Source organism: Rattus rattus, chromosome 17 (assembly GCF_011064425.1).
Source record: "Rattus rattus isolate New Zealand chromosome 17, Rrattus_CSIRO_v1, whole genome shotgun sequence".
NCBI lineage: Eukaryota > Metazoa > Chordata > Mammalia > Rodentia > Muridae > Rattus > Rattus rattus.
Window position 1 is genome coordinate 2,632,171 of NC_046170.1, and position 15,030 is coordinate 2,647,200.

A 15,030-nucleotide genomic window follows, 5' to 3' on the forward strand; every position below is an offset into this window, starting at 1 on the left:
TGGCTCAGCGGTTAAGAAGAGCACCCGACTGCTCTTCCAGAGGTCCTGAGTTCAATTCCTATCAACCACAGGTGGCTCACAACCATCTGTAAAGAGATCCGATGCCGTCTTCTGGTGTGTCTGAGGACAGCTACAGTGTACTCATATATAATAAATGAATAAATCTTTAAAAAAAAAAAAAAAGAAAGAAAGAAACCCAAGGCTGCAACCTGGCTGTCATAGCTCTACTGGAGGCTACTCAGATCTTGGACTCACACATTCAATTCCCAGGCAGAGGGAATTCTGGTATGCAGACAGCCTGTCCCCCATCCTTTGTCAGAACCATTTATGCTGTGTTCAAGAACTCCAGGGATCGGGATTGGGGATTTAGCTCAGTGGTAGAGCGCTTGCCTAGCCAGCACAAGGCCCTGGGTTCCATCCTCAGCTCTGAAACCGCCCCCCCCCACAAAAACAAAATAACAAGAACTCCAGAGATGAGACCATATCAAGGAAAATATAGGTAGAGAGTGTAGTAAAAGGTTATGAGGTTCAAAACTACAGGTAGTCCTTTACTTTATCCAAATTTTCTATGTTCTGCCCCCAGTCCCCCTTGGGGGCTCCCATAGAGATGCTTCTGTTGAATATTCCCCTTCCATTGCTTCTGTTGAATATCCCCTTCCTTTACTCTTCATATGTGGTCTCTTTCTCATGAAGTCCGAGAGAGACTTCCCCCTTGCTCAACATTCCCTTCTGTAACAGAGAACCGGCCACACTGGACATCTCTAAACCCTTTCATTCTGGAGCTATTCTGAGTTCCACATGGTCTACACTGCACCCCAGGGAAAGCAACCCATAAAGCAGGTTGGGAGCGCAGAGGCAATACAGCCATTCTAATGCCTTCCTCTGTCAGTTATCCCAAGAGATACCCGTTTTGGATGGAACCGGGACTAAAATATAGCCTAGGCACCCCACCATCTTGATCTTTTTCAGGCTCAGGTCATCCTATCCCCAGTCCCTTAAATGCCCTGGCATAGAAAGCCCCCGCTAGGTGGGTTAGCTGGGATAGCAGATAGCTGGGAGTCTAGCTCAATGGTAGAGTGCTCACCTATTGTGTGTGAGGGCCCAGGCTCCACCCCCACCCTCCCCCCCCCCCCCCCACCACAAAAACAAACCACACATACTCCTAGCTTGTTTTCAGGGTGATCAGGGCAAGGGTCCTTTGGGCCCTAGAACCTAGGCTCTGCATCAGAACTCTAAACGTCATGCTCTATATTCACAGTTAACTCTCACTAGGACCCCACTCTCTGAGCTTCATTCCCGCCATCTGTGAATGGGGACAGTAGTATCCATCTCACTGTATCTTACTACACTTCACTAACCTCCTCTAGAGGTAGTGAACTACTGGGTGCCAGCCATGCAGGAACGTGGATCCCGTCACTCAGCCCAGAGGCACGAAGTGCCCCTGAGGCGTTGCTAGACCTTGGAGACTGAGCTCCTAAAGGCTGCATTCATGTCTCTTGTGGTCAATTTGGGGGCTGAAATAAACAAAACCCAGTAAATAATACTGAAACCAACGAAGGAAAACTAGGTGCCGGGTGTGTCAAAAGAGGCGAGAAGGCTGGAAAGTAGATGATCAGGGCTTTTGTTGTTGTTTGATGAGATTTCTCTCTGATGAGGATTTAAAGAAATCTAAGTGCAGTGAAAAGGGAAACTTGCAGACACTGAGGCCAGGCAGGAGAGCCAAGACCTGTGATTTCATGATTTTGTTTTGAGACCTAGGTCTCCGTATTCTACCTTTGTCTGTCTATTTGTTTTCTGAGACTGGGTGGTTTTGTGCACTGTGTATTCAGATGCTGATCACTGTGCACAGAGATCTGGTTACAATCCTGATGTTAGTGCTATCATTATTACCGCACCTCCCGTCTCAACGCTGTGTAAGAATTGTTCTCCATCACCCCTGATTGGTTAATAAAGAGCGATCAGCCAATAGCTGGGGAGGAGAATTAAAGCAGGACTTCTGATCCCAGTGAGGGGATCCTAGGTGGAGAGGAGCCAGGAGAGGGTCACCCTTGAGGACACAGGTGAAGAAAGAAGCCTGGACAAGACCAAGATGTCAGGTCATGGGACATGTGGCTGGAAAACAGGCCAGGCGAGCATGCACTTGGGTTAGAATCTGTAGCTGAGGATGACCTTGAATCTTTGATCCCACTGTGTCAACCTCCAGTGTAGGCACACAGGGATTTGGTGACACACCCACACTTGGTTTACCCTATACTGGTTGCAGAGCCCAGGGCTTTCCCAGGGCTCACTCTACCGACTGAGCTGCACCCTCAGCCCTGGAATCCCTTTTGTGATGAGATCAAAGCCAAGTCAGTGAACTTCCAGACAGATTCCTGGTCACTAGTGTTCAGATAGGCACAGTTTTGGAATAGGAAAGAGGAGCGCCAAGTTACGTGGAGGAGTTGGGGACATCCTATCTCTCCTGGCAGAGTAAATGTTCCTTCTGATATGAAGCAAAGCTTGTACCCTCCCTGTTGGACCAAGGTCTTTCTTTGACTGAAGAAGCACAGTGGGAGGTGCCTAGAGTGGGGGAGGCTACACCTCCCCTGTGTTTCCCTTCCTGAGGCCCCAGGTAATGTATATCTATCGCTGAGATTAATTAGTGCCTCTACTTCCCCTTCCCCTATCCCTTCTCCTCCTACAAAAAAAAGGGGGCTTGGGGATTTAGCTCAGTGGTAGAGCGCTTGCCTAGCAAGCGCAAGGCCCTGGGTTCGGTCCCCAGCTCTGAAAAAAAAGAAGAAAAAAGTGTGTGTGTGTGTGTATGTGTAACTACTAAAACTGACTCCAACCAATTGTATTACTATGTTTCTATTGATATTAAAAATTGCTGGGGGCTGGGGATTTAGCTCAGAGGTAGAGCGCTTGCCTAGAAAGCGCAAGGCCCTGGGTTCAGTCCCCAGCTCCGAAAAAAAAGAAAAAAAAAAAAGAAAAAGAAAAAAAAAAAAAAAAGATTACGAAAAAAAAAATTGCTAAGATACAACTAAAAGCCCCACAAGGGCTTGGGGAGGTGACGGGCCGGCTGCACAAGTATGAAGACCTAAATTTGGATCCTCCATACTCACATCGAGGAGAGGTGCAGCTCTGCATCTGTCACGTCAGTGTTGAGGGGGCGGAGAGGAAACAGGAATGTCCCCAAGAATCCCTGGAGTTTTCTAGCCGGCCAGTCTGACTGATGGGTGGAGCCTGGGTTCAGTGGGAAGGCTGTCTGAAATAATATGCCTGAGAGAGAGAGAGGACCAGTGGTCCCTTGAACGTGTGCTCCTCGTGAGTGCACACACACAAAGCTCTGCAGCACACTCTGACTTCCAGCTGCCTTAAAGTAACTTCAACTCCATCGACACCTTCTTAGGAACAACCAGAGATTTGGGCCAATTCTTCTCAGCTAGATTGCACAAGAAAAAAAAATCAGTCAACAACATTCGTGGTGTTTTATGTTTTGTTTATGTGCTTATGTTCTTATAATATAAGAACCCATGGTTAAAAAAAACATTTATTTAGTACAAGCACAGGCCAGGATCCATCCAGGAGCGGTCAAGTCATTCCCCGTTCAGAGTTTGAAAGTGTAGACCTATGCCCTTGGATTTGGAGAGACTATGAAAGAAGGACCAAACCCTCCCCCCCCACCCACACACACTTCTTTTTTTCCTGCGCAGGCTTCCTTACAGTGTGAGGAATAGATCACACTCTTAGGCTGCTTCCTCATTCATCAAACACAGCAGAGTCTCTTTATCCACTCCACTTTGCTTCTTTGACATTCAAGATTTGGAAGCCTTGCTAACGGCAACCATGAAGGAGGCAGCCATGTACGTAGCTTTTGTTTGGTTGGTTGGTTTGGGTCTAGGTTTTGGTTTTGTGGGAAAGATCCAGAAATGAAGTTGAGCAGTAAAAAGCCCATCACACACACACACACACACACACACAGTGTTTTTGTTCTACATGATGTTATTCCGAAGCTTCCCCTCCAAAGAGAAGGCGACTGCGGGTTTCCTTAAATGGAGTTTAACTTGTAAACACGTGCAATTTGTGTATGTGTGTAGATTCTGGAATCATTTCATATTGCTTGTTGAGGAACACATGCACACTACGGACGAGAACTTAACTTTATGGAATGGGACGTATCATGGTCCCAGTGTAAGCCTTTTATCCCCATACATGCATCATTGGTCTTTAAAAATATCCAAGTACATGTATGTGAAACAATTTAAATGGGTGAAAATGTTAGTGGAAAGTTTGACAGACTGTATCACATGAATGCAGATTTACCTCAACACCAGGAAATTATGTTAGACTGGGAGAGGGAAGTTTGTTCTTGTCTCAAATAGAAGACTAGATGGCCCTAAGTTCTGTGTGGTTTCAGGCATTTAAAAAGTTAGGATTTGTTCGTAAAAGTTTGGGAGACGATGCCTCTGGATTGATTGTTGATGTCTGCACTGCAGCAAGTTTGTGTAGATCCTGAACACTGCCAGGAAAACTGAGTTGAGGTTTGTCACCTCCACTTAAAAATTAGCACTTGGGGCTGGGGATTTAGCTCAGTGGTAGAGCGCTTACCTAGGAAGCGCAAGGCCCTGGGTTCGGTCCCCAGCTCAAAAAAAAAAAAAAAAAAAAAAAAAAAAAAAAAAAATTAGCACTTACATACTTTAAAACTATCAAAGTAGATCGGTTTGATCAGTAACCACTGCTTGATCCTTACAGTTAAGTTTTGTAGTGAATGGTATTGTTTTTTTCAAATAGGTTAATGTGTTTCTATGACTTATTTGTGAGAATAATCATTTTATCACTTTTAAGAAACAGAATAAAGCAAATGTCCATGTGTCAGTCACTTCGAAATTTACATCAAGTAAATAAAATAAAATAACATAAATAATATAAATAAACGACTGGAGAGATGTCTCAGTGGTTAGAGCGCTGACTGCTCTTCCAGAGGTCCTGAGTTCAATTCCCCAGCAACCACATGGTGGCTCACAGCCATCTGTAATGGGATCTGATGCCCTCTTCTGGTATGTCTGAAGACAGCTACAGTGTACTTATATATAATAAATAAATCTTTAAGAAAAGAATGATTTAAAAAATAATAAAAATAAAAGTGTGTGTGTGAGATGTATATGGACATGTTGCCTGCATGTATGTCTGTGTGCCATGTTCATGTCTGACACTCTAAGAAGGGCTCTAGTTTATGTTTGGAGGATTTGAGGTGATTTTTTTAACCGTTTGCTGTACCTTTCTTCCGGATAGTTTGTTTCTATAGCTATCACCGCAGGAGCAGCCACTTCTAACTTTAAGAAAGATTGTTTTTTTTAATGTCTAAATTAATATGACTCATCTGTAGAAAATAATTTGATCTTTTTATCCTTTTAATATTATACGAGATTTTAGGTTGGGGAGATAAATGCAAGTTATATTATAAAAGAAATGTTACTATACTATAATGTTTCCCCTTAACAAAACTGTCTTTCATGTGTCAGATATAAGTGAGGATAGAATAAAATGTCAGACCTGTGAGAAACTGAGCGTCTCTAGGTTTTGTGGAGATGGAAACTGCTTTAAACACTCATTACGTCTTTGTTAGGTCTTCTCCCCCTAGTTAGCCTGTGTGCGAGGGGAGGTGGGGAAGCGGTGTGTGCTGCTGTGCACACGTGGAGGTCAGTAGACAACTTGACGTGGTCGGTTCTCCTCTTCACCTCGGTCCTGGGGTCAAACGCGGCATCATCAGGCTTGGTGGCAAGCACTCTCCCCTCGAGGTCCTCACCTGCCCTATTCCTTATTTTATAATTAAAAGGGAAATGAACTCCAATAGGCGTCTCTTTGTAAGATTACACATCTAACGTTCATTGACAAAACATGACTGTTGTCCAATGTTGTAAATGCCGGAGAACTGTACTATGGGACATCGTAAATACTTAATCAAGGGATACAGAGTGGAGTGCTTCGAGCTGACTCCAGGAAAAAAAAAAAAAGGTGGGGCTGGGGATTTAGGAAAAAAAAAAAAAAAAAAAAAAAAAGGTGCTTGTTGTCCAAGCCTCATGGCCTGGGTTTGAACCCTGGAACCTCTGTAAAGGACAGAAGCTGTCCTCTGATGGCCACATGCATGCTGTGGCATGTGTGCACCCCCCACACACACACACACACATCAGATGCACACAATAATAAAGGAGAGACTAGAAGGATGGCTCGGAGCTTACAAGGAGAGTGAGTGTTCTTCCAGAGGACCTGAGTTCTGTTCCCAGCACCCATATCAGATGACTCACAACTGCCTGGAACTCTGGTACATTATATATATATATATATGTGTGTGTGTGTGTGTTATAATATATATATATTTTGTGTGTGTGTTTTGTTTTTCAAGACAGAGTTTCTCTGGCCAGTCTGGCCTTGAGCTCAGAAAATCCACCTGCCTCTGCCTACCCCTCCTGATAAAAGTTGTGGGCCACTACCCCAGGCTGATATTTGACCTCTCAAGGCACAAAATGGGTTGCTTGTCCAACCAGGGAACTGAAGGTTCCCTGGAGTTTAGTGGGTGGGGGAAAGGAAGGTATACACTTGCTAAACACTTTGTGAGGCCAACAGTGGAGATCTTGAATGCTGGGAGCCAAGGTTGCCTTGGGCAATGTTGACCTTCTGTAGCCTTTATCTCCAGCCTCTGATGTGGCCTGATGTCCTCGTGACTATTGTTAGGTTCCTCTGGAGTGGACAAACAGACCTCTACATCCCACCAGTTCAAAGATAACATCTGAGGCCTACAGCACAGGCTTCCCCGGTTTGTTGGAATCTCTCTACCTGATGCTCCCACCGATGCATTTGGAAGGTTCCTTAATGTATAGTTTTCACGAAACTGTTACCTTGGATCATGGTGTTTGAGATAACCTGAATCCATTTCTTAGACATCAGCATTCATATCCAGAATAAAGGAATAAAGGGTCTCTTTTTCCCTAGAAGGTGAGAGATGGTGTGTGTGTGTGTGTGTGTGTGTGTGTGTGTGTGTGTGTGTGCCAAATACCTGTGCTTATGAATGCGAATGCAGGTGTCCCAAAGTCCAGTCCAAAAGGTGAGTGTTTGACTCTTCGGTGCTGAAGTTATAGGTGTTTGTGAGCTGCAGAATCAGCTGGGAACTGAATTAGAATCTTCTAGAAAAATAAGTGCTCATAGCTAACTGTCAAGTTCTCTTTCTGGCCTCAGAGGTGGTTTTTTTTTTTTTTTTTTTTTTTTTTTTTTTTTTTGAGCTGGGGACCGAACCTAGGGCCTTGAGCTCATGAGGCGAGCGCCACCGCTGAGCTAAATCCCAACCCCGGTTTTTTTTTTTTTTTAAATTTTGTTTTGTTTTGTTTTTGCATTGACACTGATAGGAGAAAAAACAGCTCAGTTGAGTTTATTTCTCTTAAGTTCACTTAGTTCTAATAGGTCCATAAGGAAAGTGATCAGAAAAAAAAAATCACTGGGATGTGAGGAGCTGATATCTACCTAGAATGACATTAACTCAGTCCCAGTACTGGAATCTGCATCCAGCTGTTTCTGGAAGTCTCAGTCTGCCTTGATCCTAGCTCAACTTATAGCACTAGGGTAAGCAGAACTCTTCAGACCCTCACCATAACTATGGCTTGGGTTATCAAGGCAATAAATCCGATGGCATCAGTCCTTGCTGTCCCACCCAACAACGCTTACACCCGGAAAGTCCTATCTAAATCCCTTCCACGGGCATCAGCCAGCCCTTCCATTCGGCCATAGAGCACCATGCAATGGCTGGTTTTGTGTGAATTTGACACAAGCCGGAGTTATCACAGAGAAAAGAGCCTCCATTGAGGAAAAGCCTCCATGAGATCCAGCTGTAAGGCCTTTTCTCATTTAGTGATCAAGTGGGGAGGGCCCATTGTGGGTGGTGCCATCCCTGGACTGGTAGTCTTGGGTTCTATAAGAAAGCAAGCTGAGCAAGCCAGGGGAAGCAAGCCAGTAAGCATCCCTCCATGGCCTCTGCATCAGCTCCTGCCTCTGAGTTCCTGTCCTGTGTGAGTTCCAGTCCTGACTTCCTTTGGTGATGAACAGCAACGTGGAAGTGTGAGCTGAATAAACCCTTTCCTCCCCAACTTGCTTCTTGGTCATGATGTTGTGTGCAGGAATAGAGACCCATGAGATAGCACAGCATCAAGATACCGTGAGAAAGTCCTCACCACAGTCTATCACTGAGGGAAGCCAAGGCAAGAACCAGGATGCAGGAACCAAGATGCAGGAACAGAAGCAGAAACCAAGGAGGGGCACTGCTTATTGGTTTGATCCTATGGAGCTCAACCTGGGTTTTTAATAAATCCTAAACCTTTCTGCCCAATGGTGGCACCACTCACAGTGGGCCGGGCCTTCCCACATCCATCACCAATCAAGAAAATACCCCCACAGGCTTGATTACAGGCCAAAAAATGTTTAAATGTATCCTAGGCTGTGGCTGTCTTGGATCTCACTATGTTAGACTAGGTTGGCCTTGAACTCACAGAGGCCTGCCTGCTTCTCCTGAAGTGCTGGGATTAAAGTCATGTGCTACCACACCCAGCCTATAGGCCAACATTATGGAGACGTTGTCTCAGTGGAGGCTTCCTCATTCATGACCCTAGCGTGTATGAAGTTGACAAAATAACTAACCAGCACTGTTGACTCCACTTCATGGGCAGAAGACCTATGCGGTCACAAAAGCCCAGTGCTTAGGTGGTCTCTGCTCTTGGGTTAATGCTCTTGTGATTTATTTAAAATGCTAATGTTCATGTCCACCCAACACTCCTCTGCCAGGGTGTGTCCTGGGGAGGAGGGGATCCCCTCCACCCCTTGCCACGTGAGACAGTCCAGGGAGCTGAACCCAGGTCATGAGAATGGGTGAGCTGGCCCTACCCCTGGCTGGCTGAAGCTCTGGAGAGAGCAGAGAGAGAGCGGCTTTGCACCTGGGCAGCACAGTAGAGCTGGCCTTGGTGGAGGGGCACAGGTGAGCCATACCAGGAGTGTGAGAGCTACTGGAGAGCCACCGGCTACCTCCCCCTCCTCCCTCACAGCCTGCTCTAGCTGGGAGAGCTGGCCCTGGGGGAGGAGAGCAGGAAAGCTAGCCCCGCCCCCTCTATGACAGGTCCTACATCTATTCTGAGTCCTACATCTGTCCTAGGCTACACAGTGGAGCTGGCCCTGATGGTGAAGGCACTGTTAAGCCAGCCCCTCACAGGCTGCAGCACTTGGGAGAGTGGGTCCCACACCTTAACTGGGCAGCGCAGTTGAACTAGCGCTGGAGGAGTGGGTTTGGATGAGCCAGGAGGGCATGAGAACTGACCCAGCCTCCTGCTGATGGCTGTGCTGGGTGGCCTTCTCTGAGCAGTGCTAGAGAGCCTGCTTTGGTGGTGTAGATAAGGGAGAGCCAGCCTCAGCCCAGATCCAGGGCTCTGAATTGACCCAAGAATCTATGTAATCTGCAAAGGGTTTGGACACATAAAAGGGCCAGTTCCGCTGTTCCAAAGTTGCAGGATCTCTATGACAGGGCAACAGCAGTCCTGATGAGGATCCAAGATTGATGGGGTCACAGAAGCCAGAGATCTTGAACCAGACCAACGACTCCTTGCAATGACCATTTGCAAGTGAAGATGTGTGGACAGAGGGATATACTGTGGGACACTGTGACACACTACAGCTTCCATGATGAGATGTTTTCTATGCTTTGGTTATTGTTTGTGTATGTGTGTTTTATGGGGTGGGGGAGGGTTACAAGGTTGAGGGGACAGGGATAGGAGCAGTACTGGGGTGCATGATATGAAACTCACAAAGAGTCAATTTAAAAGTTTTAAATAGGGCTGGAGAGATGACTCAGCGGTTAAGAGCACTGACTGCTCTTCCAGAGGTCCTGAGTTCAATTCCCAGCAACCACATGGTGGCTCACAGCCATCTATAAAGAGACCTGATGCCCTCATCTAGTGTGTCTGAGACAGTTACAGTGCACTTATATGAGAAGATAGATCTTTAAAAAAAAAGTTTTAAATAAAGTAACCAGTGGATGTAAGTAAAATGTTGCAGTTCTCTTAGCGATACTGTAGCAAATTAACTAAGGGAGCTCTAGTTAACAGCTGGTCCATTCAAAAGTGCAGATAAACAACATCGGCCTGGAAGTGGAGGGCCAGTCGGACGGGTTGGAGCCTCACCCTCTGGTACTGGATGTTACTAAAGGTCAGAACTGAATCGGATTGCTTGAAATCAGTATGGGTGATGAAACTCCCACACATCTGTTGTCAGCCTGTTGTGAGAGTGGAAAAGGAAGAACCTGTTCCCTACAGTCTCAGGACAGGTTAGGAGATTAATTCACATTAGTTGGGTATTCAGTTAAGCAGACCAGTCACTTGATTACGGTTATATGAGGTCCAGAACCTAGCACTAACCATCAACAGAACAGCCAGAAGATTATCTCCTGCTGAACATCCGTGTTCCAGGGGCTTGGCACAAAAGGTCAGAGCAGCTTATCTTTGGGCCTCTGTTAGCCCTGAGAAGCCAGGAAAGAGTGTGAGATGTTGGGAAGCCATGACTACTGAAGTTCCTGGCGTGGTTGAGAGGCCTCTCTGTCTCACAGCCTTGGGCTAGGCTTCTGGTCAGTCCCATTTCCTTTCTTGGTCTGACCTCTGGACAGAGGATCTCAGGGACCAGACAGGGCACAGAGCCTGGGGAATGCTTCTGGGTTGGAGTTGGAGCTGCAGTGACCTGGAGAGTCAGAGTCCATGCAACTCTTGATAGTGACGTCCAAAAGGAATGAGAACCAGCTACAGATATCCACAGTTTTCAAGCCAGGCTTCTAGATTTCTAAATAATAATTCTGGTTTTTTTTTTTTTTTTTTTTGGCTTGGTTACTTTTGTTTGTATCTGTCTTTATTTTTATTTGTTGTTGTTGTTGTTTTGTTTTTGAGACAGGGTCTTACTATGTTGCCCTGGCTGTCTTTGAACTCACTATGTAGACTGCCCGGGCTGGCCTCAAACTCACAGAGATGTGCCTGCCTCACAGAGACAGTCCTTAGTGCTGAAATTAAGGGCGTGTGTCACCATACCTGACTTGGACTTTCCTTTCTTTTTTTTTTTTTTTTTTTTGACTAAGACAAAGTCATGCTATAAAGACCAGGCTGGTTTTGAACTCATGATCCTCTTGCCTTGGCCTCCAATGTGCTGGGAGGAATGGTATGTGTCACTCTTCCTTGCTTTTTGTTTTTAAAGATTTATTTATTATATATAAGTACACTGCAGCTCTCTTCAGACACACCAGAAGAGGGCATCAGATCTCATTACAGATGGTTGTAAACCACCATGTGGTTGCTGGGATTTGAACTCAGGACCTCTGGAGGAGCAGTCAGTGCTCTAACCGCTGAACCATCTCTCCAGCCCCCTTCTCTGCTTTTTAATTGCCTTTTGGTGGGGGGTTGTTTTGTTTTTTCTTCACTCAGGTCTCACTCTTAGGCCAGGCTGACCTCAAACACTTGGACTCTGGAGGCCCTTCTGCCTCGGGCTCCTGAAGATCTAGGCAAAGCCTTCTTACTTTCAATGTCTTTATCCACCCCTCCCTACTTCTTTCTTCTTGGTTGCTCTTTTCGAAATGCAAGTGCAGAAGGACTTCTACTTACAAGTCCTGCATCAAAGAACTGGGAGAGGACACCAAGGACAATAGAATCTGTCAGAACTGGGGGACAACACAAGTTCCGATGGAGTCACTGACTGCAGAGGCCAAAGGACGTGGTAACTGCTTTTGTAGCATGTTAGAGCGTCAGAAGACCATAGGCTCTTGCTTTTCAATGACTGCCTTTCCCAGTTCCTTAATTATATCTTTCTTACAATTCTTCGAGGGAAGTCTGTAAGGTCCCACAGGCACCTCAGCTGTCTAGTGTCTTGAAAAGCAGCTGCTTCTGGAATGTGGGATGTGTGCAGCTTATCTACTTGGTGTAGGCTGGCAAGACTTGCAGCCCTGTGGCTCTAAAGGAGACACAGACATCAAAAGTATCCATGATGATTAACAGGGCTTGAGTCTGGTTTTTGTTTTGGTCAGCATTTCTGGCTGACACCCTTCCAGGTGCAACCTTGTCCTGTAACTTGGGACTAGGGAGTGTTCAGGAAGGGAGGTTTTCCTAGCTGACTTCAGTGGGCAGTTAATCTCTAAAAGATAGACTTCAAAAGGCAGCTAATGTGAGAGAGAGAGAGAGAGAGAGAGAGAGAGAGAGAGAGAGAGAGAGAGAGAGAGAGAGAGAGAGCGTAGCTCAAGAAGAAATTTCTGAAAACTGGGTCTTGGGAGGGACAGGAGGTTTTTGTGTATTTTCTGAAGGAACCAGACTCGCACCATCTTGCCTCACTGATGAGGAAGAATACTCTCAGGGTCATGGAGGTCAGTGCAATGCTGGAGTCACGCTGGGAGCTGGGAGCTAGGGCTCTGTCCACAAAGAACTTTGGTTCCAGCGGCCAAATTGGAGGAAGATTTGCTGCAAAGACTGGAGGTCCTTTTATGAAAGTCCCGAGGCAGTAGAGCTGTGGAACTGCTTGCCTGTAGCCTCCCTTCATGAAAACACCATTCCACTCCCTGAGAAGTCTCACCTGCCTGCTCTGTATGGCACTGACCCAGTTCCTAGGGGTCATCTCAGGACACTATAGGAATTTGATTTGGGGAATCTGGCTTGTGCGCTCTCTCTCTCTCTCTCTCTCTCTCTCTCTCTCTCTCTCTCGTTTTTTTTGTGTCTGTCTGCTGTCTGTCTATCTCTCTCTGTCTTTCTATCTGTGTCTGTCTGCTGTCTGCTCTCTGTCTCTGTCTCTATCTCTCTGTCTGTGTGTGTGTGTGTGTGTGTGTGTGTGTGTGTGTGTGTGCTTATTCTCAGTCCCCTCCCTTCTCACCTCTCTCTATATATTACATTATATTCTATGTGTATGGGTGTTTTGCCTGCACGTATGTCAGCACACCACATGTGTGCCCAATGCCTAGGGAAGCCAGTAGAGGGCATCAGGTCCCCTGGAACTGGAGTTACAGATGCTTGTGAGCCACCACGTAGGTGCTAGGAACCAAGCCTGTATGACCAACAGCAAGTCCTCTTACACACTGAGTCATCTCTCCATCCCCTCCCTTCCCTTCTTTAGAAGGAATCTCAGCCCCTAGTTGAGCAGAGAGAGCTCTCAGGACACAGGAGAGTCTGGCAGGAGTCAGAGTGAAGTGCCCCCCCACCCCCCTGAGTGGCTGAGCTGAGCGATAGGAATTCATTATTTGCGTGATCCTCAGAGAGTGCAGAGTCCCTTCGATGAGACCTGCTTCTAGCTGTGAAAGCCTGTGAGCCAAACTCCCACAGGGTCCTACCATAGACCCTCCTGGGGTCTTCGCCTTGAGTCTTTTTCCCAGGCACGCAGTTCAAGCAGGGGAAGGCTGGGGAGTGGAGGAGGGGTGGAGTTTAGGATGGGCTGCAGAAGAGAGGCAGCTTGGGCTCTGCTTTTTCTGGACATTTGGTCCCTGCCAAACCACTATTATTTCGGAGGGGTGGGCATGTGTCCCAGGGCTCTCCCCCTCCCCCCGCCCTCCTGGAATGATGATTAGGGACACAAGAGGAGCCAGACGCTCATATGGGGAGGCCAACGTCAGTAGTGAGCTGACTGAGAAGATCAGAATTTGAACCGCAGGTCTGGAGGCCTGGCAGCCAGTGACTGCTGGGTCTTGGTAAGTGATCTGCAGTGCCTTTCACCCTAAGAAGGCTGGGCTGCCTCAGGAATGGTTTCACCAGGAGTGAGAAGAAATGGTAAAGGCGATAAGTTATTCTCCACCGGTAAAGTGAGCCAATTCAAGGCAGATTAAAGTATATAAAGGCCGGTTTATTGGGAACAAGACCAAAGCCAGAGAAGTCACCTAGGGGAGGGAGACAGAGAAGAGGGGGGAGAGAAAGAATACGAGAGTACACTAGGAAAGAGAAGATGCAGAGGGGTGGCGTGGGAGGGTCCCAAATGTCTGGATTATGTAGGGATGAGCTTGTGGGGGAGGGGAAGCCCAGCTGGGAAGTTCGGGGCAGAGGGTGGGGTATGCCATCCTCCATGCTCCATAGCAGGAAGGGACCGAGGTTTTCTGGGAGAACCTAGAAGCCAGGTAGACTTTGGTATGTTAAATATGCACCTCAGGTGCTCTGCCTGGGTCTCAATCCTGACAAAAGAAACGAGGAAAGCAAACTAAACAAGAGGTGGTGCCTGTGCGAGGAGATGGCAGTGGTTAGCTTGACTGAAGCCTTCTTCATACAGTCTGTACATGTATTGGGATTTCCCAGCACCCCTATCTCGAAGGGGAAAAAAGAGACCACTTGTCTGTCTGTGTCCAGACTTCCTCCACCCATAACTTCCAGCTCTTCAGCCCTTTAGGGCCAGCGGGTTCCAGTTCCAAAAAGAATGAAGTCCCTGTATTAAAAAAATTATCTAGACCGAAACATGGCAGAGGTTGGGTCCAAGTCAGTGCTGTTCGCGTGTCTCGGTAACATTTGTCCGTCACCCATTGCAGATGATCGGGCCATCGACAGACAGCAGAGCTGTTTCCGACTGGAACATGGACCGGCCCCCAGACAAGAGCTGTCAGCTGCCTAAGAATCATGGCGTTAGCACAGCCCATAAGGCAAGACAGATTACAAGAGAAGACTTTGCCACATAGGTTCTATACTGTGTCTGGATGAAAGCAGTCTGAGAGATTTGAATAGAAAAAGTAGTCAAGTTAAAAACTGCAAAGCTAACATTGAGCTACTTGGGAGCTATGATCCACAGACACAGCTCATTACTGAGGTTTCCTATTCCGTAAGTACATTTCAGGTTTGGAGCCTCCGTTAAGATGGGCAGGATGCATTCTGTTGTATTACATGACAGGTTTGGGTCTTCTGGGGACACTGTCCATCATAAACCATTGCTAGTTTTTCTTTTCATGTCCTCGCAGGTCAGTGACTCTACTTCGAGGTGGTGTGCCAGCAATGCCTCAGGTGTTGCAAGGCCTTCCTGGAGGAGACTCACTAG

At 46.8% G+C, this 15,030-nt stretch overlaps 1 pseudogene; it reads left to right on the forward strand.

Moving 5' to 3' along the window:
• Window positions 1-14,460: 14,460 nt before the first annotated feature.
• LOC116886604 lies at window positions 14,461-15,030 on the forward strand (annotated as a pseudogene).